Source organism: Rhineura floridana, chromosome 1, assembly GCF_030035675.1.
Source record: "Rhineura floridana isolate rRhiFlo1 chromosome 1, rRhiFlo1.hap2, whole genome shotgun sequence".
Lineage (NCBI taxonomy): Eukaryota > Metazoa > Chordata > Lepidosauria > Squamata > Rhineuridae > Rhineura > Rhineura floridana.
The window spans coordinates 79,758,078-79,785,221 of NC_084480.1; the positions used below are offsets into that span (position 1 = coordinate 79,758,078).

Genomic DNA, 27,144 nt, shown 5'->3' on the forward strand with positions numbered 1-27,144 from the left:
CGCATTCCAGAAGCTTTAGTTAGGAATGCTTAGTAATGGCAAGGAGTGTTACTTCTAGGCGACTTCTGATTTCTCCTGTTCCTGTTTTCCACATGACATAAGCTGTGGAATTCCCTCCCTACAGAGATGTGTCTGACACCTTCATTCTGTAATATGCTATAGTATGCTGGTCTTTGAGATATATATTTTAGGACACTCTCTATTCTCTTGATTGTGATCTGATTTAACTGTTTTTAATACTGTATTTTGAAACTGTAAATTTAAAAATGACAATTTATTGTAAATTTTAAATGGTTGTAATCCATCCTGGGACCTCATGGTGAAGGGCAGGTAAGAAATCATCATCATCATCATCATCAATCATCATCATCAGTTCAAGTAATTGCTTTTTCTGTGGCAAAAAACAAGGTGAAAAAAGCAGGATATACCTGATTAAAAAACACCTGTATTTTGGAGGGTTCAAAGACTATATTTCATGAATCTTCAAGGAAATTGCATATTAGACTAAGAACCGAAGTGAAGAAAGTATATTTTACATCAAACACATTCCTGTTAATGCTATACATCTACCCAGTTTAACTAGTTTTTCATTTAACTTTTATTTATACATGGCATTCATAGCAATCAAAATTTGTCTGACAGTTCTATTATCCTGTCTTACATGAACTTAAGAATACTGACAGTGCTTTCAAAATTTAGAGCAAATGAAGAATTAGTTAGAAGTTTCTGTTCAATCTAGGAAGCCACATAATAATCTTTGGCCATCTTACTAGAGATGGTGAGTTTCTTGAAACTGCTACTTTCATGTACGAAGAGTCTGAGAAAGAAATACACAAATTAGGCTGTTGATATCTCGACATTTTCCATGCTGCGTTAAAATGAATGTTTCATGATTTCCTTGATCCAACATCCAAAACTGAAACTAGGTGGTGAGTCTTTTTCAACTGTTTGGGAAGGAAATGTCTAATTATTGAAGTATACTTATTAAATATCCTTCCAACCCTGTGAGTGAAGATACAGGGTGGGGAGAATGTACAAATGTCAGTATTAGCTCCAGCATGAGTTATGCCAGTTAATGAAATACAAAGAGGAAAACTAGGGAGGTGAATAGCAAAAGGTAATGGAAAAAATAACCCTCTACAAAACTCTGGGCTTTATTGCACTTTTAATTCTACTTAGTCAGGCATGCAAATACCTAACATTGGAGGTCTGTCAGGGGGTGATACAAGTAATACAATCATTCTTGCAAGAAGAATGAGTATTCATAACAGTGCCTAGATACTGGAAAGCCACATAAATGAGAATATGGTAACCATTCTAACAATACAAATTCTGTCTCTTTCAAACTTGTGCCTTGTTGATCCCTTCAGCTCCTGTCATCCTTGCCACGCTCATTTTTTTTTTGGTCCCATTGTTTGTCCTAGTTATGGGACAGAATTAACTATTCCACAACCAGGAGTATAGGCATGGAGAAGGCATATATGGGGAGAAGGGCATATGGTGAATCAGAGTGGATCACTGTGAACTTGTTTGGTGAGTTTAGATATCTGTTGGTGGTTAAGAGCAAGAGTGAGATTCTTTAGGTATATGAGAGAAAGTGTCTTTCTATTAGGTTTAGGGACAGCATTACTGGGCCAAACTAGGTGTGATGTTAATAATGTGATCAGCCCTTGACTGCTTGCCTTTTCATCAAGCAGCAGCGGGGGGGGGGGCAGATCCTGATTGAGACCACAGAGTGGGAGGAAGGGGGCTTTAACCTTTTATCCCGGTCATGCATTTTGATCTAGATCAGGAGCCCTCTGGCTGCCATTTCTTATTTATTTATATAATATGTAGCCTCCCACCATTACAATTTCAAATATTAGAATTGAAAGTATTTGCTCAACTCTGACCTGTGATCATTAGCCTGTATTCCGTTCTCCTCCCCTTTGTTTGGAATCCCAGATAGCTCTGATTATTACTGGTTTCACTGCTATCTTCTTCTTTCTGGTCGTCTGGTGTTCTTTAGTCTCCTCACATCTGCCCAGCACCCTGTGGCCAGAATCATTAACTTTTCTCATCACACTGGTCATATGATGTTCCTCCTAAAATCTGTACACTGATTTCCTATCCACCCCTGACCTACAAAGCCCTCCCTTATCTCTCCCAATATATTCCTGCCTGTGATCTTCACTCCCCTAGCTCCACCATCCTAAGGTCTCCTGCTCCCTCAAAAGACTCTGCCTTTATTCCTTGCTGCCCAATATGCTTGGAAGTGCATTCTAGAACACACCTGCATGATGCCACCTCTCTTTTTTCAGTCAAATTCCTCATCAAAACCCACCTTTTCCATGAAGCTTTCAAGAGCTTACTATGCCCATCTATGAAGCACATGCAACTGAAACAATCATATATAGCTTTCCTGCTTCCTGTCTACCTCTGCCTCCAGTTCTAACCTCTTCCTATGTCAAACTGTAGAGTGTAAATTGCTTGGGGTAGTGACCTGCTTTTTGTACTCTGTAAAGCATCATGCATACTGATATAGACAAACAAAAATATAACAACATAAGGCTCACTGCAGTGTCACAGTACTTGTGGAAAAATTTGAGTAAGTATTATATCTCAGCAATGCCAGCTACCACTGGATCCTGTGGGTAACCTCCATATTCTGCTTCTACAACAATCGCCTTGCAGGATATAATTAGTACCTCATGTTTGGCCAGTCAGCTGACCAGTCCACCATACAAAAGAAGTTGAGGCATAACATCTGTTTCTCTGCTTAGCATGGATGCTGACACTATCTGGCGTCTCCAGTTGGATAGTAACTAACACAGTCTGCATTTTTGAATACCAGAGTTGCATCAGATGTGAGTAAATTTCACACTGCCAGTGATGTTGAACTTGACCCAAATAGTCAGGGACAAAATCTGCTTGGTTCTAGAAAATGGTATGGTTGGCAAACTATACAGAATATTCCTCATGCCCCATTGTGTCTTACAAAAAAAGACAGAATAGATTTCTAGAATGTGATAATTATTTTCCTGCTGTTCCTTTTGACCCTGATGCTGCTTGGGATTCAGCCATACAAGTTCAGTGTTCTTTGCTTTGTAACTCTTTATCATTTATATTTATAATAAAATTTCTATCCTGCGATTTTCCTCTTTAAATGGAGACATTAAAAGAAGCTAACAAAAACAGACCAAAAATACTACAATCAAATTACTGTAAACAATTAATATTGGGATTTAAACATGTCGAGTTCACGATTAAGACTTCTTTGATATAACTAACCATACAACATGCCTTTAGAATTTATTAACCAATTAGTTTTATACCAGAAATTCTGAATCACTGAGAAATTGCCTTTTACTTGTTAATCAGCATGGAAAGGAGGATTGGGTGAACTTAACACTGTTTACTTTTTGTGTGTGTGCACATAACCATTAGATACTGACTACATTTTCATTACTGGAAATGTCTTGAGGCAGCATACATTGTTGATAACAAATTCTTACCAAGCTGCACTGCTGTGGATATAAAAGCTGCCATGTGTGCTTATTTATTAGAGCATAGGATTGCTTGCTGTGTTCATATACTCATTTCCCTAGAGAATGGAAACAGGTTGTTGCATTAATAATAAAAAAGAAGCATAATTGTATAGCAGCAGAACTAGATGTGATTTTTGTAGCTGATAACAAAACAATGGCATTGAATAGCCAACTTTCTGGAAGTAAACATTAAGGTAACAGGTTTAACATTATGAATGTACTTTCTCTGCAGACAAAAGGAAAGCAAAGTTTGCTATCACAAGCACATCATGATGTAACATCATTACTACACTCTGCGCCATTGTACATTCTGATGTCACATCGCCATTTAATTGGCTGTGGATTTGACAAGATGATAAATCATATCAGATTGTGTTAGAAGCCATTTGACCACAGGCAAAAGCAAGAGACAAACAACAATAAATAGTGTGGTGCTATGATCAAGGGGGAAGTCAGCAGAGCTTTGAAAAGTTACTTTTTTGAACTACAACTCCCATCAGCCCAATCCAGTGGCCATGCTGGCTGGGGCTGATGGGAGTTGTAGTTCAAAAAAAGTAACTTTTCCAAGCTCTGGAAGTCAGGATATGAAAGAAAGTACATAAACTTGAACCATTGTGATGAATCCCTATAGTGCTGATGTAGCTCAACAATGACATCTAGAGTGTATGGAATATCATACCCCTGCTGAGAAAACAATATCTTGGGGTTTATTCTACATTCCACATTCCTAGCTTAATCCTCCCCTACCCCACCCTGCAAAGGTCATTTAATCATCTGTTTTTATGATGTTTTAAAGTGTTTCAGTGCTTTGTTTGCTGCCCTGGGCTCCTGCTGGGAGAAAGGGTGGGATACAAATTAATTAATTAAATAAATAATAGTAAGAACTGGCTAGCTCTTTTATCATGTCAGAGTAGTTAGGAAGGTGGATCTAGCATCTAAATAAATTTTTGATTGGCCACAAAGGCCACTCACATCAGAGATGGAGTTAAAAATGTGGTGTTTCACCTTCAGTCTTTGTCTCTTGGAACCATCCAGATGCTCTACCTTAAACCTCTCTTCCGAAATGAAATTTACATATGTTCTGAAACCCAAGACTTGGCTCTAGCAAATAACATGTAACTAACTAGTTTGTTTTGATTTTTTGTTGCATGTCTAAGTCTCTATATACGATTATTGCCTCTCTCTTTTTTTTCCTACCCCAAACTTTCCCTCCAAAAATTCTTTTTTATATTTGGCTTCATTGGTTTAAAAAGGATTTTCTCACTGAAATCCTCTCTGTGTGCTCAGCCTGCATGGTCATTAATCTACGCCTAGTAGTCTAAGGAAGCTTCACAAGATTTTGTTAAACATCCTGTGTCATCTGAACTTTGGAAAAGTAAATCCAAAGCTCTTGTCTTTATTTCCCTCAGTTGGTCTCAGGGAGGGTACTTGGCAGTAGTAGCTTTCCAAGCAGCTAGACAACCTTTTGGGAAACCCCCCCCCACACACATGCCAACCCCTCTCAACAAAAAAAATTAAACATTGGAAGGAACCGAGAACTTTGGCAGCACCAATGGGGGTATTGATGGTGCAGTGGTTCCTATGGGTGCCACACTGGGGACATCAAGCCTAGGGTGTGTCAGGAAATTCATCCTGTCTAGTGGCAACCTATCATAATTCTCTTATCCAAAAAGAGGATCAACCAACTTGATCTATCACAGCCGTAATTGTAATTGTCATTTATTTATTTGAGGCATTGAAGTGTCAAAGTGAGGAAATAGGTGCTAAATTCTTTTTGTAAAATATGCTGATATTTGAGAGAGTATTCATTCAAGTTTCTTTTCTAAAAACCAGGCTTTCATTCATACAATTCAACCAGTCCTTGAAGGTGTACAAATTTTGATATGACAGAAAGAGACAGATATTTATTCATTTATTTATTCAATCAATCACAGTTTATTCGACCAAATGGTCAGCATAGATTTATTTATTAGATTTACTATATATCCCGCCCTTCCTCCCAGTAGGAGCCCAGGGTGGCTCCATACTCATGGAGAACTCCAAACGTCCCTGTTACACATATTGTTATAATTATTTTGCTCCCTCATTTTTTCAGTAGTTTTGCACTAATTATTATCATTAGCATAAGTAGCTAACAGAGTAAGCAAAATGACCAATGGAGCAGCACGTGTTATTCAGCACAGAATTCTGCTCCACACCCCAGGACTGCCCGGATCACAGGGGGAGCTTTGCGTGCCGCCATCTTGAGTGGGCGGGTGTGCACATGTGGCGGTGATGCACTGACATGGCACACTAAAGGGGCGAGGTAGCCGAGCGGATTTAAGCCCGCACTGTTTTCCCCCGGCCCTCTTTGATTCCTCAGTGCCCACCCTACCCTCCCTCTGCTGCAATGTGATTAATTTGGTCCCTTCGGGGCCAACTAGGAATTTTTGGCCTGCCTGCCTTGCTTTGCCGTCGGGCTTCTTTTGCCTACTCCGCACTGTGGTTAGCAGGGATGGTGTCAAGGGTTAGCACAGGAGCTTTTGTTAATAGGGTGATTTGGTCTGTTTGGTTTTAATATCTTAATTGGTCACTTTGGCAAGGAAGTGCGGGAAAGGTTAAAAGGGAAGGGCAGCTAGGTGACACCTTTAGGCACCTTAGGAGGTGACAGACGGTTCTGGAGGCCTGCAGCTCAAGGCTATAGGACCTGGGGGTAGGATAGGATACGGGCCGCCTTTGGGGCCAACATGACTCATCCGCTCTGAGTTTTAGGGTCCCAAGGGGCGATGACGCAGGTTGGCCTCCCTATGCACCTTCAGGGTGTGGTTGGGGCAGCGGTTTGGCAGATTGGCATGCCCTTGCTCTGGCAGGGGTTGGTAGCCCTAATAGCTGCTAGCAAACTTTGTCTGTGTCATCCTGATGCTCCCGCACTTAAGTACCCTCTCTGCAGGTTCATTATTCTAGTCTGAATTTGGTTTAATAAAGTGGCCCATTAGTTTAACCCAACAGTTGCTGTCCATGTCTTATTTCACCCCTAGGCTGCAATCTCCATCTCAATATGAGAATAAAAGATGCAGGGTTCTTTAGCTTGGAAAAGGCCCTTGTTGTTCCTGTTAACAGGACCAAGAGTTTAAATAAATAAATAGATAATATTTGCAAAACTGTTGACTGTGACTTCTTTTTATATTTATATTTTATATTTAAATATTTATTATTATTATATTTAAAAAATTATATTTAAAAATCAGGTGGGAACTGCAACAAAATTTTGCAGCATGAAGTGCAGACAGTCATGCCCTTCTTTGAGATACGCCATTCCATTTACAATTCCCTTCATTTTCTGCTTCCCCACAACTGACCTATTTTTGGGTTCCTATAGTTTTAAAGGGAAAAAACTTTTTTCAGCAAAACTTGGGGTCTCCACCCCAAGCCTGCTGATACCTCCATCTTCTGTATGCTTAGTCTACATAAGATTCCACACAAGTGGAAAATGAGTTTGCTATTAGTTTATACATTATAGCTCCATTGCAGTTCCTGTGCAATTAGCAATATTGTCAAGAAATAGGTGGGGCTGACATTGCTAAAAATTGATAAAAGCTTTTAGCAGGAGGACAGGAGTGACTTTTTCTAATTTATTTTAATTGACAAAGAATAATTCCCTGCCTTTTGAAACAGCAATGCGTTCTGAACATCAGAAAGCAAAAAAGTACCTAAATGTATAGGCTGGCAGAACAGGTTTTCTGATAAAAATGAAGATGGTTTTACATCTCCCAAAGGTGAAATAATTGTCATTGTGCCTTTTATTTTTCTTCATTGAGATGCGTTAAAGAAGACTCAAAGCATGTCTCTAATACACACTCCCTCAAGCCTCCTTCCTACCCACTTCCTTCTACCTACTTATCTGATTGCTGCACCAGCTCCAACAGGAAGCAGCAAGAGGGTCTCTTTCTCTTTCTCACTGATGAAAACCCAAGCAAAATACAAAAAAGAAAAAAAGAACAAAGATTTGTTCTTAAGTGGGACATGGGGAAAGGGAGAAGCTGCATTAAGATAGTATCTTAAAACACTAATAGAAATACCCTGAATTAATGTTCAGCTTGTGTTTGTATAATGAATCAAAGAGATCCATAAGTGCTGCTCTAGCTTCAGGCAACGGATGTTCTTTATTTCTGGTGAAAAACAGAAAATAGGAGCCAGTTTGCGTTTTCAGTTTATTTGGGCCATTGGGCAGAGGGCGGGGGTCAAGAGAGTATGTAGTATTTTATATTTATGCTAATGCACTTCTATTAATGCAGTACGCTTTTGTACTATACCTTGCAAGCAGATGATCCAAGCAAGATTTTGTTTGTCACATTTGTTCTAATTTTTGTTTGATCACTTAATTTATGGTAGGCTAGACTGCTTGCGTGCTGATGAGACATGATCCAATTGGAAATTTAACTTGAATAAAAAAATTGTGTGGATATAGTATTTGCATTATTTCATACTGGCAAATAGATCTGCGACATACTTGCTGAAAACAAACAGTTCTTCCTGTTCTCATAGAAAATAAATCATTGTGGGTGAGACAAGAAATTACCAAATTAGATCATCAGTCATATCAGCATAGATCTGGCAATTATTAATGTATGCTGGGAAGTGATAATCGTCTAATAAATATCATTTCTATTTTTTTAAAAAAAGACCTCTGAAGAGAAGCTGTACTTATTCTTATAAATGCACCCTATAGATAGAAATAAAGAAGATATATAAATGCTGAGGGTTGTATCCAATGAAGTCTTTCTCAGAGCGCATTCATTGAAATCAGTGGACTTAAGTTAGTCATGTCTACTCTGGGTATGACTCAGTCAGATAGAACCCTGCAAATGGACTTAATTATTGAATTTACTAAGCCTGTAAACTCTGTTTCATTTAATGAATACACGTCTGTAACAAACAGGCACTCTCGGTTCCATCTTCCTTGCAGAGATTTGGGGAATTTTTAGGGGTTGGATAGGCCTTTTGGGAGGCTCCCCTGAGCTCCCCTTAAATAGCTTTCAACAGTCTGCAGCTGCATGTGGGTGAGGCAGATCCTGAATTAACAAAATACTTAGTCATCCCCAGAATAGGGATGAGGTGGGATCATAAGCATAAGCAAATCCCACTGAAGAATTACCTGATTCACACCATCCCAACCAATGTGTAGATTGGCTTAACCTTCAAACAAGTGTAAAATTACACATTTTGGAGCAAAAAAACTTAATTTCACATATATGCTCATGGGGTCTGAATTGGCAGTGAATGATCAGGAACCTTGGGGTTGTAGTGGATAGCTCAAAGAAGAGGTTGACCCAGTGTGCGGCGATTGTGAAAAAGACAAATTCCATGCTAGGGATCATTAGGAAAGGTATTGAAAATAAAACTGCCAATATCTTAATGCAGTTGTACAAATCTATGGTGTTGCTGCATTTGGAACAGTGTACAGTTCTGGTTGCCTCACCTCAAAAAGGATATTGTAGAGCTGGAAAAGGTTCAGAAAAGGGCAAAAACAAATTATCAAGGGGATGGAGCAACTCCCCTTTGGTAAAGGTTGCAGCATTTGGGGCTTTTTAGTTTAAAGAAAAGGCAAGTGAGAGGTTACATGATAGAAATGTATAAAATTATGCATGGCATGAAGAAAGTGGATAGAGAAAAGTTTCTCTCTCTCAGAATGCTAGAATTCATGGACATCCAATGAAGCTGAATGTTGGAAGACTGAGGACAGACAAAAGAAAGTATTTCTTCATGCAGCGCATAGTTAAACTGTGGAATTTGCTCCTACAAGAGGCAGTGATGGCCACCAACTTGGGTGCCTTTAAAAAAGGATTAGACAAATTTATGGAGGATAAGGCTATAGTGGCTACTAACCATGATAACTATGCTCTGTCCCTATAGTCGGAGGCAGTATGCTTCCAAATACCAGTTGTTGAAAACCACAGAAGGGGAGAATGCTCTTGCACTCGGGTCCTGCTTGTGGGCTTCCGATGGTTAACTGATTAGGCCATTGGCCTAATCCAGCAGGCTCTTCTTAAGCCACCATTTGCAGATGTCTTAGGCTTGAGTTTTACTTCAAGCTCAGGTATTTAAGCATACAGTAGGGCCCCGCTTATACGGGGGGTTCCGTTCCAGATCTTTAATGGGCCGTGTCGCGCGAAAATGTCACAAAAGGGGGGAAAACCCTTTAAAATGGAAAACGAAAGCCGCCGTATCAGCGGAACGCCTTAAAGTTGAATGCCATACAGCAGGGCCCTACTGTAGTACAAAATAAGCCATTAATAGTATATTCATAACTTTACTAGATACTCATCTTTGTACGTTAAGTACTAATAAATAATAGATGTTTCTTCATAATAGCTACACATATTGTATGTAATTTATACCCACAGCATGCCCCACTAAAAGATATACTTAATGGAATCTATCAGATGGAAGACCCAAGTTAGCAATGGTAAGCTTGTTGACAGTTGCTACTACTTACAATCTTTGTCTATCCTTGCCATGTTCTGGTATCCATGTGACGTCAGTGGCAAAGAATCTTATAGTGGGATCCAAGACAGATACTTACTTCTGTTAGCATTACCTGATGAGCAAAACTATTACTTTCAGCTTGCTAAGTTTTCATCACTTCTGTTTAGGAACTATGTTATCATCTCATCTGGTTTTGATAGGTAGATATGTATACCTCACTTGTGTATAATTATATAACTAACAATAATTTTAGCCCAATGTTTCACAACTGCAAAAGTAATTGTGCTAATATAAGTATGTGGCAATTAAAGACTGATTTGTGTCTTGAGTTTTGTTTTTCAAGTGCATCGAAATGGATCAAAAGCAGAAAATTCTTCTCCACAGATCTCTGTAGAAAATAACAACAATCACTTTATCTCCATTCCATCTTCTATTAAATGCATCATAGTAACTTAAGATCACCCTTATCCTGGGCTTACATTCTAGTTTGGATGGGCAGCCTTGTCCCTGCCTTGAAAATGCATTGTGCTATTTAAGCACCCCTTTATTGAATACTCTCTATCCCTTGTGGTGATGGCCTTAGTGTCCACTATGAGTATTGGGCAACCTATGTTATTGTACCAGGGCTGATTTGTCATTTATCCTTTAAAGTAATATTTTTAACATGCTTAGAAAGAGGAATTTTAATGTTTAAAACAGACACAGAACTGACACTTGAATTAAATATAAAACTCACAATGACACTGATTGGATATTGCAATCTTACAGCCTAGATGCTAGTATAAATTGCTGCCAGGTGACCAGCCCAGCCCCTGTTCACTTTTTGTGCCTCAAAGAATTTTGTAAAAGTTAGATGAGAAAGAAAGAGCCTTGTAGGCAATCTTCATAATGTAGCCTGTTTTAACCAGTGCCGTATTGTGAAGAAACAAAGCACAGGAACAGGGGAAGAAAGCTGGGGCAGAGTCATGAAGCTTGGAGGGATGAGGGAGCTCAGGAAAGTAAGCAGGAGGTTGGCTACCATATACGCTTGTTACTTATAAGGCTGCTAAAAGGCTCCTGTCCTTTCCTGAATATGGAAAACACACATTTATTAATTTCTTCCAATGTATTTAAGGGATATTCTGTTGCCAAATTTTGGCTCATTGACTTGTTTCCTGGGTATAAGCCCATTTTAAAACAGCTGCATTGGTTGCCAGTGCATTTCTGGGCCCCATTCAAGATACTCACACTAGTATTTAAAGCCCTAAACAACTTTGGCCTCAAATATCTGAAAGACCATCTCTTTCCCTATAGACCCCCTTAAGTGTTAAGAGCAGCAGTGGGGATCCTCTTGGTAGTTCTACTGTTCCCAGAATTTTGGGAAGTGGAAGCCTGGGAGAGGGTATTCTCTGCAGCAGCACCTTGCTACAGAGGTGTTTCTGGCACCTTGATTATACAGCTTTCATTGTATGCTGAAGACACCTGTTCACCCTGGCTGTTGACACTTAAATATTTAGGACCCTCTCTAGTTGTGCATGTAATTTGTTTTAAACAGTTTTAAATACTGTACTGTATATTGTTATGGCCCACTCTAGGGCCTTCTGGCAAAGGGTAGGTTAGTATTATTATCATCATTATTATTCAAGGATGAATTACATGCCTGATGGAACGCCTCTCCCGACATGAACCCACCCGTACACTATGCTCAACGTCAAAGGCCCTCCTCCAGGTACCTACTCTGAGGAAAGCTCGGAGGATGGCAACAAGAGAGAGGGCTTTCTCAGTGGTGGCCCTCAAATTATGGAATGATCTCCCTGATGAGGTGCGCTTGGCACTAACACTGTTATCGTTTCAGTGCCAGGTCAAGACTATATCCCCTTCTCCCAGGCATTTTAGCATGTGTTTTTAAACTGTTTTTTTAAGTGTTTTTAAATGTGTATATTTGTTTTTAATGTTTTTAATTGTTGTAAACCGCCCAGAGAGTTTCGGCTATGGGGCAGTATATAAATGTAATAAATAAATAATAATAATAATAATAATATTGACTCCCGTTGTCTCACACTCAGGCAGACATTCAGGCAGCCTTTCATTGCAGTACAAAAGAGGAAGACAGAAAACACAAAAGCTCATATAAACAGTGAGATTCCTGAGGAGTGGGAAAATTTTATAATTTTACATTAGGGTGGTACTAAGCAGCTGGTTTAAAGCTGCTTAACTGTGAATGTGCCTGCCATTGATTCACTGTAGAACATGGACAATTGCAAATCCCCATCCCATGTCTAAGAGCTTTTACATAGATTATGTCCTAGGCTTCTGTACCAGGAGGCTGTTTGTTAAATGTAGTTCTATTTAGCTTTAGCTCACTAGAGGAAGCCAGTTGTCTACTAGGGGCTAATTACAACCTGTATCTAGCTACTAACATAGAATCTGACATAATGTGGTGGCAGATGGCAGCTACCCTATGATAAATGCTTGGATTGGTGGTTTTGCAAGCCCTAAGTGTAACAGAATTTTCAGAACTAATTTCCATTTTAAAAGAACATCCCAAGTGAAGATCTCTCAAAAGATCTCTAATGGAATCCACTGGATTGTTGTTTTTTAAAAAAATGTTTTTAATGCTGTTTTGTTTTGATGTATTTTGAGACCTGTTTTTATGATCTTTTAGAGTGTTTTAGTGCTTTGTTTGCTGCCCTGGGCTCCTGCTGGGAGGAAGGGCGGGATACAGATTGGATAAATAAATAAATAAATAAATAAAAGTTGCATCAATGTGTTTTTCCGGGGAGATGGGGTGTGTGTGTTCCAGCAAGTTGTGCTAGCAAATTCAGATTCTTAATTTTAAAAAGAAAAAGAAAGCCCATTTAAAAACAACAGCATATGCATTTGGCACATCATACATTGTTTTCTGAGGCACTGTAATTTGGAGAAAATCCTTAAAATTTGAGCAGTTGCATTTGGTTGATACCCTCACACCTGGTCATCCAGTACTGTGATGTCTGTCACTATGCTGTACGATCCTGTTGATCTGCCATTGAGATAGGTGCCACTAGGAGAATGCAATGGTTTTGAAACTTGACTCCATGCTGTTTTGACTGACCTTACCAATCAAGACCAAACTGCAGGCTGTGCTGGTAATGTGAGAAGAAAAATGGACAAGCTCAGAAACATTAACTATACCAGAAGAGTGAAAAAGTAATGCTGAAGCGATAAATACTTCAAGTCATACTTTTTATCAGGAAAATAGAACACGTTATTATGGAACAGCAGACTGAACTCAATATGGGCAAATTGCCCTCTCAAGAAACATAATCATTTGAACACATTTAATTGTTGTAGGAAGGTAGGGAAGTACACAACAGTTATACATTGGCTTAGGGCTTGCTGCAAAGAAAGAGAATGTGCCAAGCCAGGACAACAGATTTGTGTCATAAGGTTTTTTAAAAAATAAATTGTTCTGAGACATGGAAGCATTAGACTAGTTTATTCACTATTTGACCTGCATCTATAATCTCAAAATAATATTGAGGGAAGAGTACTGCAATTTATACAACTGACTTTATAAGGTTTATTTCTTTATTATTTCATTTATATCCCACCCTTCTTCCCAGCAGGAGCCCAGAGTGGCAAACAAAAGCACTAAAAACACTTTAAAACATCATAAAAACAGACTTTAAAATACTATGAAATTAAACATCTTTGAAAACATTTTTTAAAAGCTTTAAAGACATCTTTAAAAAAGAAAAAAGGCCTGAACCCACACTGGGATGGGTCAAGATAATCTGTTTCATCCAAGAGTGCTTGCAGTTGCTGCTCCACAACCCTCTCAACCACCTTCCCTAAGAAGGGGGTATTTGCGACTTGTCAGTAGTTGTCACAAACCAATGGGATCAGGGTGGGTTTTTTCAGGAGTGGTCAGATCACCGCCTATTTGAGGGCAGCTGGAAGCACTCCCTCCCGCAATGATATGTTGACCACACCCTGGATCTACTCGGTCAAACCCCCACGGCAAGGTTTAATAAGCCAAGAAGGGCAAGGGTCAAGAGGACACGTTGCTGGCCGCATCATCACAAGCACCTTGTGTACGTCATCAGGTCGCATCAACTTAAACCATTCCCAAGAAGTTGCAGCAGACGTTGCACTGGACACCACAATGGAATCTACAGTAGATGTGGATGGGGCATCAAGACTGCTACGGAGATGAGCAAGTTTACCCTCAAAGTGCCTTGCAAACAGTTCACACTGGGCCTCCGAAGGGTCTATAACTCCATTTCTTGGAGTTGATGTCAACAATTTTGTTAATGAAATTGCAACAAACAACAAAAACATGGTAGTAGCAAATCATTGTGAATGCTTTTATAGAATGATTATTGTACAACACATGCAATTAGTCTAGCCATGCATAACCAGACCCAAACAAGAAAAAAATTAAAATCATTTGCCTTTCATTGTAATAGTATAAATAAATTTCATTGTATAAATAAAATCCTGTCTCTTCAAGCATCTGTAAAATGAGTTAAGTGGACAGTGTGAAGCTTATATCTTAGAATAATGGTGAACAATATATGAAAGACAAGCTGTAAATTTAGGTGTCCCAAGGCAGTTCTTAGTAACTCATAATGCATTATTTTGTTATTTTGTTAAATGGCTGTTGATTGTCCATGCTAGGTGTAATAAGAATATCAGTTACCGATACAGAAAGTACATCGAAGAGATCTGTGGATCTTTGTTCTGCAGCACAATCTTATACATAAATGTAAATGTACTGCCTTCAAGTTGATTCCGACTTATGGCGACCCTATGAATAGGGTTTTCATGAGGCTGAGAGGCAGTGATTGGCCCAAGGTCACCCAGTGAGCTTCATGGCTATGTGGAGATTTGAACCCTGGTCTCCCAGGAAGAGATCTGTGGATCTTTTGTGCTGCAGCACAATCTTATACATATATACTTAGAAGTAAGCATCATTGTATTCAAAGGAACACTCCCAGGTAAAGTGAGTACAGAATTGCAGCTCTAATAAACCATCTGTAACCTTTTTTTGTTTGTTGTCTTGATGAAAACTGTCATAATTAAGTGACTACTACACAAGGGCATAACACAAACTTGGTCTCCATGTAACTGAAAATGAGCAATAATTCCTGTCTCCTGTTGAAGAATCCCCTTTCATTCAAAACTATGTATACAATCTACCAGAAGATTATAAATTAATGAAATTGATCTACTGTTTTTCTTCCAGTAGGAAATACTGAGTAAATTATATTTACAAACTGGCAAATAAAAACCTTCAGACTTGGCTTTGTAGTAAGAGAAATCAAGCTTTACTGAACAAAGCAATAATGGCTGCTGAATGGCAGCAAACTTTGCCAGGTGTTTCTCTTGTTACATTAGATTTTCCAGTTTGCTAATAATGCTTTGTTGTTGTCATGTGCCTTCAAGTTGATTTTGACTTATGGCTACCCTATGAATCAGCGACCTCCAATAGCATCTGTCATGAACCACCCTGTTCAGATCTTGTAAGTTCAGGTCTGTGGCTTCCTTTTTGAAATCAATCCATCTCTTGTTTGGTCTTCCTCTTTTTCTACTTCCTTCTATTTTTACCAACATTATTGTCTTTTCTAGTGAATCATGTCTTCTCATTATGTGTCCAAAGTATGATAACCTTAGTTTCATCATTTTACCTTCTAGTGATCGTTCTGGTTTAATTTGTTCTAACACCCAATTATTTGTCTTTTTTTGTGGTCCATGGTATGCACAAAACTCTCCTCCAACATCACATTTCAAATGTGTTTATTTTTCTCCTATCTGCTTTTTTCACTGTCCAGCTTTCACATCCATGCAAAGAGATTGGGAATACCATGGTCTGAATGATCCTGACTTTAGTGTTCAGTAATACATCTTTGCATTTGAGGATCTTTTCTAGTTGTCTCATACCTGCCCTGCCCAGTCCAAGCCACCTTCTGATTTCTTGACTGTTGTCTCCATTTTGGTTAATGACTGTGCTGAGATATTCATAAAGTGACAAGTTCAATGTCCTCATTGTCAACTTTAAAGTTACATAAATCTTCTGTTGTCATAACTTTAGTCTTCTTGACGTTCAGCTGTAGTCCTGCTTTTGTGCTTTCCTCTTTAACTTTCATCAGCATTCATTTTAAATCTTTATTGGTTTCTGCTAGTAGTGTGGTATCTGCAAAGCTCTCCTCCAACACCACATTTCAAATCAATTGATTTTTCTCTTATCCACTTTTTTCACTGTCCAACTTTCACATTCATATATAGAGATCAGGAATACCATGGTCTGAATGATCCTGACTTTGGTGTTCAGTGATACATCTTTGCATTTGAGGACCTTTTCTAGCTCTCATAGCTGACCTCCCCAGGCCTAGTCTTCTTCTGATTTCTTGACTATTGTTTCCATTTTGGTTAATGACTGGCAAGATAATCCTTGACAAGTTCAATGTCCTTGTTGTCAACTTGAAAGTTACATAAATCTTCTGTTGTCATTACTTTAGTCTTCTGTGGTTGAATATCCTGCCTCTTTAAATTTTGGTCAGCATTAATCCAGATCAGGAATTTAAGTGTTGGCAGAGAAAGGTTAATCTTTTCCCCATGTCACTGTCCCAGTGAAAATTGCTCCTTCCCAAAATGGGTGCTGTTAAGGAAACCATACAGACATGCAAGTTATCATGTTGTATAACCTATTATACTTCATAAGTACCTTAAGGGCCATCTGATTCATTATGCTGCATCTCAGTCACTGAGATCCTCCAATGGGGTACTTCTGGTGGTCTTCCACCCCTCTGAGCTTCAGTTGGCTTGAACTAGGACTGAGCTTTTACCACTCTGTGGAACTCCCTACCCGTAGAGGTTCAGAAAGAACTGACCCTCCCTTCCTTCAGGAACCTTCTGAAAACTGTATTGCTAGACAAGCCTCAGTAAAATGAACTCTCTTTTTTTAACCAATCAGTATTTATTTTAAATGATTTTTTATGGATACTTTTTGCCAATTTTATTTTTATATGTTGTATGCCACTTTGACATACTTTTATGAAAGCATGGATTATAAGAAAATAAATATCCCATCCATCACATTAGGAACTTATCTCTAAGTAAATATGGCTATCACAAAATTCATTGTTTGCTGTAATTTTCATTATGATTTATTATACCAAAAGAATTGAGTTTCCCCTTTTCTTTTTAAACTATTTTCCAGAGTATTAGCATATATCTGCAGGGGTCTTGTGTATTCTTTGAATATAACTTTGAATAATATTGCAAATTCAATCCTAATGCAAGACCAGATCTTACAGTTCAAACATCAGAGCATACATTTTATATACAACCCAGTTTCCCTTTGAGAAACTGAAATGCATAAATATGATTAGATAGTCAAATAACACATATAATGTTCAGACTAGATGAGAGCATGGAGATTTAAATACTGAATGAGCAATAAGATGGATCAGGCACTTTAGGCAAGTAGCAATACAAATAGCTAAAAATTTCTTAAGAGCTGCACTCTGATTGTTTCCCAAGTTGAAACATTTTTGTAGTAATTTAAAATTACATGAAATTTGGTTTCATTACTTCCTAAGTTCAAGTCACCTTACATGGATGGAGGAAGTTTTAGTTAAAAAAAATTTTTTACACAAATTCTCAGATGGCTACTGTTGGCAGGATTGTCAGTGCATGTTGTTTGAGGGTGGGGTTAAGGATATAGATGTTGGGTGTGGCTATATAGGATAATTTGGTCATATTTTGTGAGATAGGTGCAGAAGATGGAAAGGTTTTACAATGCATAGGTGAGCACCCTTAGGCAGCTTTGGAGGTGAGGGCCATATTTGGAGGCCAGTTCCTGCAGGGTTCGCAATCTTTGGGTCTGGATATGGAATGCTTTTCCAGCTTGCCAGTCTCACCCTTATAAGCACAACAGTCCGTATCTCTCAGTCTCGGCAGTTCTGTGCAACATGTCTTATACAACATGAACGCTGCATAATAATCGTTTGTTCAAGCTGGCTACATCATGTCTACATGTTTTACATAGCCAGGCAAGATGCCTTTTTTTTCCTTCACATCTTTCAGGAACTTTATTATTCATGAAAACTGAGCAGTTGTGAACTTCATCTGAAGCATGATATATTTTTACATTTGAAAATAAGGGTTTTCTTTTCTTTTCTGACCTTTTTGTGTGTAGACCCCATGCTCTTGTCTTGATTAATGGAAACTGACTATATTGTTGTACATAGGTGACTATAACATTATATTTCCTTCTCATATTTGCTTCATAAGAACATAAGAACATAAGAAGAGCCTGCTGGATCAGGCCAGTGGCCCATCTAGTCCAGCATCCTGTTCTCACAGTGGCCAACCAGGTGCCTGGGGGAAGCCCGCAAGCAGGACCCGAGTGCAAGAACACTCTCCCCTCCTGAGGCTTCCAGCAACTGGTTTTCAGAAGCATGCTGCCTCTGACTAGGGTGGCAGAGCACAGCCATCACAGCTAGTAGCCATTGATAGCCCTGTCCTCCATGAATTTGTCTAATCTTCTTTTAAAGCCGTCCAAGCTGGTGGCCATTACTGCATCTTGTGGGAGCAAATTCCATAGTTTAACTATGCGCTGAGTAAAGAAGTACTTCCTTTTGTCTGTCCTGAATCTTCCAACGTTCAGCTTCTTTGAATGTCCACGAGTTCTAGTATTATGACAGAGGGAGAAGAACTTTTCTCTATCCACTTTCTCAATGCCATGCATAATTTTATACACTTCTATCATGTCTCCTCTGACCCGCCTTTTCTCTAAACTAAAGAGCCCCAAATTCTGCAACCTTTCCTCGTAAGGGAGTCGCTCCATCCCCTTGATCATTCTGGTTGCCCTCTTCTGAACCTTTTCCAACTCTATAATATCCTTTTTGAGATGAGGCGACCAGAACTGTACACAGTATTCCAAATGCGGCCACACCATAGATTTGTACAACGGCATTATGATATCGGCTGTTTTATTTTCAATACCTTTCCTAACTATTGCTAGCATGGAATTTGCCTTTTTCACAGCTGCCGCACACTGGGTCGACATTTTCATCGTGCTGTCCACTACAACCCCGAGGTCTCTCTCCTGGTCGGTCACCGCCAGTTCAGACCCCATGAGCGTATACGTGAAATTCAGATTTTTTGCTCCAATATGCATAATTTTACACTTGTTTATATTGAATTGCATTTGCCATTTTTCTGCCCATTCACTCAGTTTGGACAGGTCTTTTTGAAGCTCTTCGCAATCCTTTTTGTTTTAACAAACCTGAACAATTTAGTGTCATCAGCAAACTTGGCCACTTCACAGCTCACTCCTAATTCTAGGTCATTAATGAACAAGTTGAAAAGTACAGGTCCCAATACCGATCCTTGAGGGACTCCACTTTCTACAGCCCTCCATTGGGAGAACTGTCCGTTTATTCCTACTCTCTGCTTTCTGCTTCTTAACCAATTCCTTATCCACAAGAGGACCTCTCCTCTTATTCCATGACTGCTAAGCTTCCTCAGAAGCCTTTGGTGAGGTACCTTGTCAAACGCTTTTTGAAAGTCTAAGTACACTATGTCCACTGGATCACCTCTATCTATATGCTTGTTGACACTCTCAAAGAATTCTAATAGGTTACTGAGACAGGACTTTCCCTTGCAGAAGCCATGCTGGCTCTGCTTCAGCAAGGCTTGTTATTCTATGTGCTTAGTTAATCTAGCTTTAATAATACTTTCTACCAGTTTTCCAGGGACAGAAGTTAAGCTAACTGGCCTGTAATTTCCGGGATCCCCTCTGGATCCCTTTTTGAAGATTGGCGTTACATTTGCCACTTTCCAGTCCTCAGGCACGGAGGAGGACCCAAGGGACAAGTTACATATTTTAGTTAGCAGACCCACCCTTCCTGTTTAACAATATACTGCTGTTCAGCAGCCCCCAGAAATGCATTTAGAATAGAAGATAATGCAGGAAGAAATGTGAAGTCTAGCTTCCAAAAAACTATTTCAATTTGGGTTGGCAAATTCAGTGGGAGAGTATGCCATGGACAAGCTGGAGGGCTAGATTAATTTAACAAGATTATTGTGAGAATAAATAGGAATAACTTGATTGCCATATGTAGAACATAGCAGCCAGACTCTGGACCAAGGAAGGCTAACCTGTGGCCCTCCAGATGTTGCTGGATTACAACTCTCATTATCCCTGCCCATTAGCTGTGCTGGCTGGGCCTAATGGAAGTTGAAATCCAACAGCATTCATGGGGCCACAGGTTAGCAACCACTGCTTGTCTAAACTGTCAAGTCTCATTCCACTTCTTACTTCTAGTGTTTGCATGTTAGACAACTGATACATATTCTTCACATACTTAGTTTGGGCTTTGGAAACCTTCAGAGAGAGGTGTGTCTGCATGGTAAGCAGCAGGCAATAATGGTACGTTTGCAGTTTTTGGGACAGTGGGATGCTTGTTCAAATATGCCTGAAATCTTTGCCCCCACCCCTGTGGAGCATCATCTCTTATTAGCAGAGCTTGGAAAAGTTATTTTTTAAAAACTACAACTCCCATCAGCCCTAGCCAGCATGGCCACTGGATTGGGCTGATGGGAGTTGTAGTTCAAAAAAATAAATTTTCCAAGCTCTGCTTATTAGTGATAGCATCAGTGCTGAATATTTGGTACTTTAGATGGATTTAATGCTTGTATTTCACTGAGAGAGGGAGAGGTGCTCTTTTTTGTATCTTACCATCTTTCACTTTGACAGGCCTAGACTATTGCTGCTGGCAGTAATTCAGGAACTTGCTTTTTGTTGATTATTTAAAACAACATAATTTAAATGAGTGTTGAAGAAAACAGTCTTAGCAACAGTAAAAATACCTCTTTTCAGATGCAAGCTAATTCTGCAATCAGATATAGCTGAATTTATATGAAATCCAAGGAAATTTATTATGCATGTGTGCGCTCTCTCTCATGTTATAATACATACCCATCTGTGTAAACTCCTGGTATCTCAATCCAGTGTGTGTTTACTCAGATGTAAGACCCATTGTATTCAGGTAAGTGTGCACTAAATAATTTAAGGTGTTTAAGCAAATGGTAGTATCTGTCACATAATTTCGGCATTACTTAAGTTCTTTATAATGAGAAGGTTGTTAATTCTAGCTGATGACTACATAACCTAGGTCATTTTAAAGTATTTGATACCAGCATGAAATAATTGGTTCTTCTAATGGTTGCCTAGAGATATATGGGTCCAGAATTATTATATTCAAAAGAGATCCTTACATGTTCCTATTAAGAATGTATTTTCCTTATTAATATGTTGTGGTAATATTGCTACCCACTGCTGTCTTCTATTTGCTTTAACAGCATACATTGCTGTGTCTCACAAACACTCTTCAGGCATTCTGGTTTCATGTTACATATGGACAAGTATTAACTCTACCTTATCACCAGCCCAGTTGTCTTCCAACTTATGGAGGGTAACCATCTGAAGTGAAGAGCCTGAAGTGAGGAAGCTACCTGCTTCTCAGGATGCTCTCCATGAGCTAGAGGAAACAATGAAAACAACGTGTGTGTGTGTGTGTGTGTGTGTGTGTGTGTGTGTGTGTGTGTGTGTGTGTGTGTGTGTGTGTGTGTGATGTAGCACGCTCATCCCCATACTCCCCTTTCACACATTTATCTTAAATGGAAATGGAATGCCTGAAGAGGTCTTCCATGAACATACAATTTATTTTCAGAGATTTGGGAAGTATGGCAGCAAAATAAATTTCTGTTGTGGTTTCTGTCCTAAATGGGCTTTATTGTTTTGCCAGGAAGTAGAGCGGACATCCTTTTGTTATGCCACAATCTTCCAAAAGATATGTACATGGGTAGAAACACACTCACTGTTCTGTTGGTTTCAGTGCATCTCCACCTCTCTCTTCTGAAATAGGGGGTGTTGTGGAATTTTTTCCTTAATGGAGTCCTTTTCCAGGAAATGACACTGAGGCAGGTTAAAGCTTACAGCTGATATTATACTTACAATTGCAAGGAGCCCTGGCCAGCATGTGGCAGATGACAACATCAGACCGCTGGGTAAAGAATGCTGTACAGTATGGGTATCAGATAGAGTTTCAGGCTACGCCTCCAAACAGATTTCTCCCGTCACCTGTGTCGGCACATCCCGAGAAGCGCAGGCTACTACAACAGGCAATACAACCTCTGTTGCAGATAGCAGCCATAGAACCGGTTCAGCAGCACCAGAAATTTCAAGGGGTTTATTCTGTTCTCTTTCTTGTGCCCAAAAAAGGAAACAATTAGAGGGCGGTACTCGATCTAAAATTTCTAAACAGATTTGTCAGATACCGGAAATTTCGCATGGAAACATTGGTGTCCATAAAAGAAGCTATTCAGCCTCGAGACTTCCTAGCTTCCATAGATCTAACCGAAGCATATTTACATGTGCCAATCCATTTGCACCACCGCAAGTTCCTCCGCTTCGTTTACAACAATCACCACTATCAGTACAGGGCAATGCCCTTTGGCTTGGTGTCAGCGCCCGAAGGTCTTCACAAAAATTATGGTGACCTTTGTCGCGCATCTCCGTGCTGTGTGTGAACGAATCAGAATGTCGTCTAAATATGGGTAAAGATTCAACCTATGTTGACGGAGATGCGTGACAAGGGTCACCATAATTTTTGTGAAGACCCTCGGCGCTGATGCCAAGCCAAAGGGCATTGCCCTGTACTGATAGTGTTGATTGTTGTAAATGAAGCGGAGGAACTTGCGGTGCTGCGGATGGATTGGCACATGTAAATATGCTTCGGTTAGATCTATGGAAGCTAGGAAGACTGCCTTCTTCCCCAAATTGAGGGTCTTTTATAGGTTTTCACAATGTAGTCATGTGTCCCAAGGTATCCAATAAGGGGCGTTACCTGTTTCCCACTCCCACCTGGCTCCATGATTCGTCACGTAATTGTCCATTACAGGGAAGTAAAAACTCATATACTCATCTTTTGTCTGCCCTGACCTGTGGCAACATCCGACCCCTTCCACCTTATCTACATACTAATATCAACGACCCTCAGAGGTGGAATTTTCCACTTCAGGGGCACACAGTGCTAGTCAAGCCCCACCCCTTTTTACTGTAAAACCTGGTGGGATCAGTTTGAGTGCATTTTCTAAATCAGCTTCAAACTGTAACGTTGTATGGAAAAAAAGGTGAAAATTGGTGGTTATGTTTGAAATGCGTGGTTAAGGAAGTGTTAGTTAATGAAAGGCTGTTTTATAATGCAAAAATCTTCAAATAAAGAAGTTATTTTAATGAGTAACCAGATGGAGCATGCAGCCCTTCATGTAACCCAGGTCCAGATCTTTTAGGTCAGTGATAGGCAACTTCCCCAGGGTCACATTTTCTTGAGGGTAATCTCTCAGAGGAAGGAAGAATTGCCTGCATTTGGTTATCTAGGTCCAGATAAGGTGGGCCCTGCCATCCTGGACCACATGCAATCCGTGGCCCTACAGGCCTTTTAAGAGTGAGTGGGGTAAATCCTTCAGGCCTGCTTCAAGTTGTAGACCAACCCCAGCAGGATCAATCCTGAAGGGGGCAACACTAAAGGGAAGTTCCATTTGGGGAATCCACTTCAGAGGTAGAATGAGGACAAGGGCCACCCCATTTACCTCTGAGAAGAGAGAGTGAGACTCTGCAATCTTTAGTCCCTCTAGGTAGGCATAATGGCCCTTGAAGGATAAAGAAGGTGATGAAAGATTTTTCTGGTTGTGGTGCTTTTAAGTATCAGCTGGGTGGAAGTGACTCTTGAGTTTTTATGAACCCTGACCATGCTATTAATTGCTGTGAGTCTTGTCTGCTTGTTGGAGGTTTTTTACTGTTTATGCTGATAATGTCCATGTGCACCAGGGACATTTATTGAGAACTGGGAATGAGGGTTAAGCAAGTTCTTTAATATTTCTCACATCTATAAATGAGTATGAGTGTATATACAAATTTTAGTCTTTACTTTTGAATTGTGGACTCAACTATATATTATGGACCATTTTTAAAAACAGTTAATGTAGAACTAACAAATTATGTATGGATTTATTCAGTGAAATTAGGTATACAGTAAATAAGAAACAAAAAATGACATTTCTTAGTATTATACAGCCATGAGAGTGGCTGTATACTATAGTCATATAGTCAGTAGGGATTTTTCATGTTCTACCATGTTAAATGAAAATACCCCCCACACCCCTTTCTAGTGCTTTGTATAGTCCCAATTCAAAACAAAAACTTACAAGTCTTATACTGTTGGATTCAGAATCGCTTGCTCTACAACTCTGGAAGTTTTCTTGGTGATACACACACACACCCCCCCCCACGGAGAATCCACAGGTTAAAGTGAAAAACGGGAAAGAAAAAAACTAGAAGCCGTTTGGACTTTTTTCTTGAGAAATTGTCATAATCTTTTGTCGTTGATTACAACTCAGAGATGACTGTAAGGTATCTCTAATCAAATCCCTGAGCTTGCCCCCAAACACAGTACTTCATCTGTAGTAGGTTTAAATTACAAAGAACGGCATGGTTTATTTTTAATTAATTTATTAAAAATGCATTACAGTGGATCATAATGTACTGCATGCGCAGAACAGTTCTTTTGTTTCACTCCCTCTCCCCCTCCCCTTCCCCTTCTAGTTACTTGGAGGGAGCAGGGGAAGTCTGCGCCTGTGATTGGTGGGCAACAGACATGTGACTCACACTGGCCTTCTGCTGAGCTTGCTCTGTGTGAGGAAGCACATGAGAGAGAGAGAGAGAGAGAGAGAGTGGCCAATGGAGGGAGAAAGCAGCAGCAGAATGGAGATGAGTGGGAAAGAGTCAAAAAATGGGGGGGAGCTTTGAAGGACTCTGCAATTTTTTAAAAGTCTAGTCAGAAGTAAGTCCCATTGAGTGCAGTGGGGCTTACTCCCAGGTAAGTGGAGTGGAGGTTCTGTGTGCTAGCAATGAGCTTGAAGGGAAGGAAGGTGGTAAAATGTCTACTCAGAAGTAAATCTCACTGAGTTCAGTGGGGCTTACTCCCAGGTAAGTGGAGTGCAGGTTCTGTGTGCTAGCAATGAGCTTCAGGGAAGGAAGGAGGAAAATTGTCTACTCACAAGTAAATCCCATTGAGTTCAGTGGGGCTTACTCCCAGATAAGTGGAGCAGAGCTTCTGTATGCTTGCAATGATTTTGAAAGGAAGGAGGAAAATGTCTACTCAGAAGTAAATCACATTGAGTTCAGTGGGGCTTACGCCCAGGTAAGTGGAGTGGAGGTTCTGTGTGCTAGCAATTAGCTTCAAGGAAGGAAGGAGGAAAATGTCTACTCAGAAGTAAATCTCACTGAGTTCAGTGGGGCTTATTCCCAGGTAAGTGGAGTGCTATTTTGAGAGAAGGGCAGAAGAGAGAGAAGGGGGAAAGATTCTGAGGGCTCGCACTGTAATTCTAAAAATGTCTAATGTCAATGGGGCTTGTTGTTGTTATGTGCCTTCAAGTCAGCGACCTCCAACAGCATCTCTCATGAACCACCCTGTTCAGATCTTGTAAGTTCAGGTCTGTGGCTTCCTTTATGGAATCAAGAAATCTCTTGTTTGCCCTTCCTCTTTTTCTACCCCCTTCTGTTTTTCCCAGCATTATTGTCTTTTTTTAGTGAAACATGTCTTCTCATTATGTGTCCAAAGTATGATAACCTCAGTTTCATCATTTTAGCTTCTAGTGACAGTTCCGGTTTAATTTGTTCTAACACCCAATTAATTTTTACAAAATTAAATTTGATTACATTCATAATACAATCCTAACCCCAAACCTAGTCTAAAGTAAATCCGATTCAGTTCGGTGGGACATAGTCCCAGGTAAGAAGGATTAGGATTCCAGCCCCTTAGAAGAAACAGTTAGGGGGGCAGAGAAAAAGAGGGGAGTTTGCCTATGTGTCTGCTCATGTTGTTGTGTTGGACTGCCTTCAAGTTGATCCTGACTTACGGCGACCCTATGAATAGGGTTTTCATGGTAAGCAGTATTCAGAGGGGGTTTACCATTGCCTTCCTCTGAGGCTGAGAAGCAGTGACTGGCCCAAGGTCACCCGCGCGCTCTCCCATTGCCTGCCTTCCCCACTCGCTCTATCAAGCTTGAGGGAAAGAAAGAGTCAAAAAATGGGGGGGGGAGCTTTGAAGGACTCTGCAATTTTTAAAAAGTGTACTCGGAAGTAAGTCCCATTGAGTGCAGTGGGGCTTACTCCCAAGTAAGTGGAGCGGTGCTTCTGTGTGCTAGCAGTGAGCTTGAGGGAAGGAAGGTGGTAAAATGTCTACTCAGAAGTAAATCTCACTGAGTTCAGTGGGGCTTACTCCCAGGTAATTGGAGCAGAGCATGTGTGTGATAGCAATGCGCTTCAGGGAAGGAAGGAGGAAAATTGTCTACTCAGAAGTAAATCCCATTGAGTTCAGTGGGGCTTACTCCCAGGTAAGTGGAGCAGAGCTTCTGTATAGGGAAGGAGGAAAATGTCTACTCAGAAGTAAATCACACTGAGTTCAGTGGGGCTTACTCCCAGGTAAGTGGAGTGCTATTTTGATTAAACCCTCCCCATCCTCTTCCCCTCCCTGCCTCTTCCCTGGGTCAGTGTTGGACTACGACCTGGGAGAGCAGGGTTCGAATCCCCACACAGCCATGAAGCTGACTGGGTGACCTTGGGCCAGTCACTGCCTCTCAGCCTCAGAGGAAGGCAATGGTGAAACCACCTCTGAATACCTTTTACCATGAAAATCCTATTCAAAGGGTCACCATAGGTGGAGATTGACTTGAAGGCAGTCCATTTCTATTTTCAAACATGATTGCATAGAAATAAATCCCACTGAACTCAGAAAGTATGCAAATCATCAAACCCACCCTCCCGTCTCCTCCCTACTGTCTCCTCCCTACCATCCCCTCCCTACTATCCCCTCCCTCCCCCTCCCCTTCCTCCCCCTCCCCTTCCTCCTCCCCATGGTCAGTTTTACCTATCTTAAGCATGATTGCACAGAAGTGAATACCATTGAACTCTATAAGCATGGAAATGATCAAACCTGCCTTCCCCTCCCCCTTCCTTTGTCCCCCTCCAATACATTACTTCCCACTCCTCCTCCCCCATGGTCAGTTTTTCCTATCCTAACCAAGATTGCATAGGCGTAAATCCCATTGAACTCAA

The 27,144-nt window shown here is 40.2% G+C and overlaps 1 long non-coding RNA gene across 1 annotated transcript in view; it reads right to left on the minus strand.

The window, feature by feature from the left end:
• Positions 1-669: 669 nt before the first annotated feature.
• LOC133383662 (uncharacterized) overlaps positions 670-27,144 on the minus strand; it is a 38,792-nt gene continuing 12,317 nt past the window's right edge. The window contains exons 2-3 of the long non-coding RNA XR_009762367.1: positions 1,893-2,031; positions 670-817 (exon numbers count right to left, since the gene is read on the minus strand). This is a non-coding gene — a long non-coding RNA (uncharacterized LOC133383662). The remainder of the gene's footprint in view (positions 818-1,892; positions 2,032-27,144) is intronic.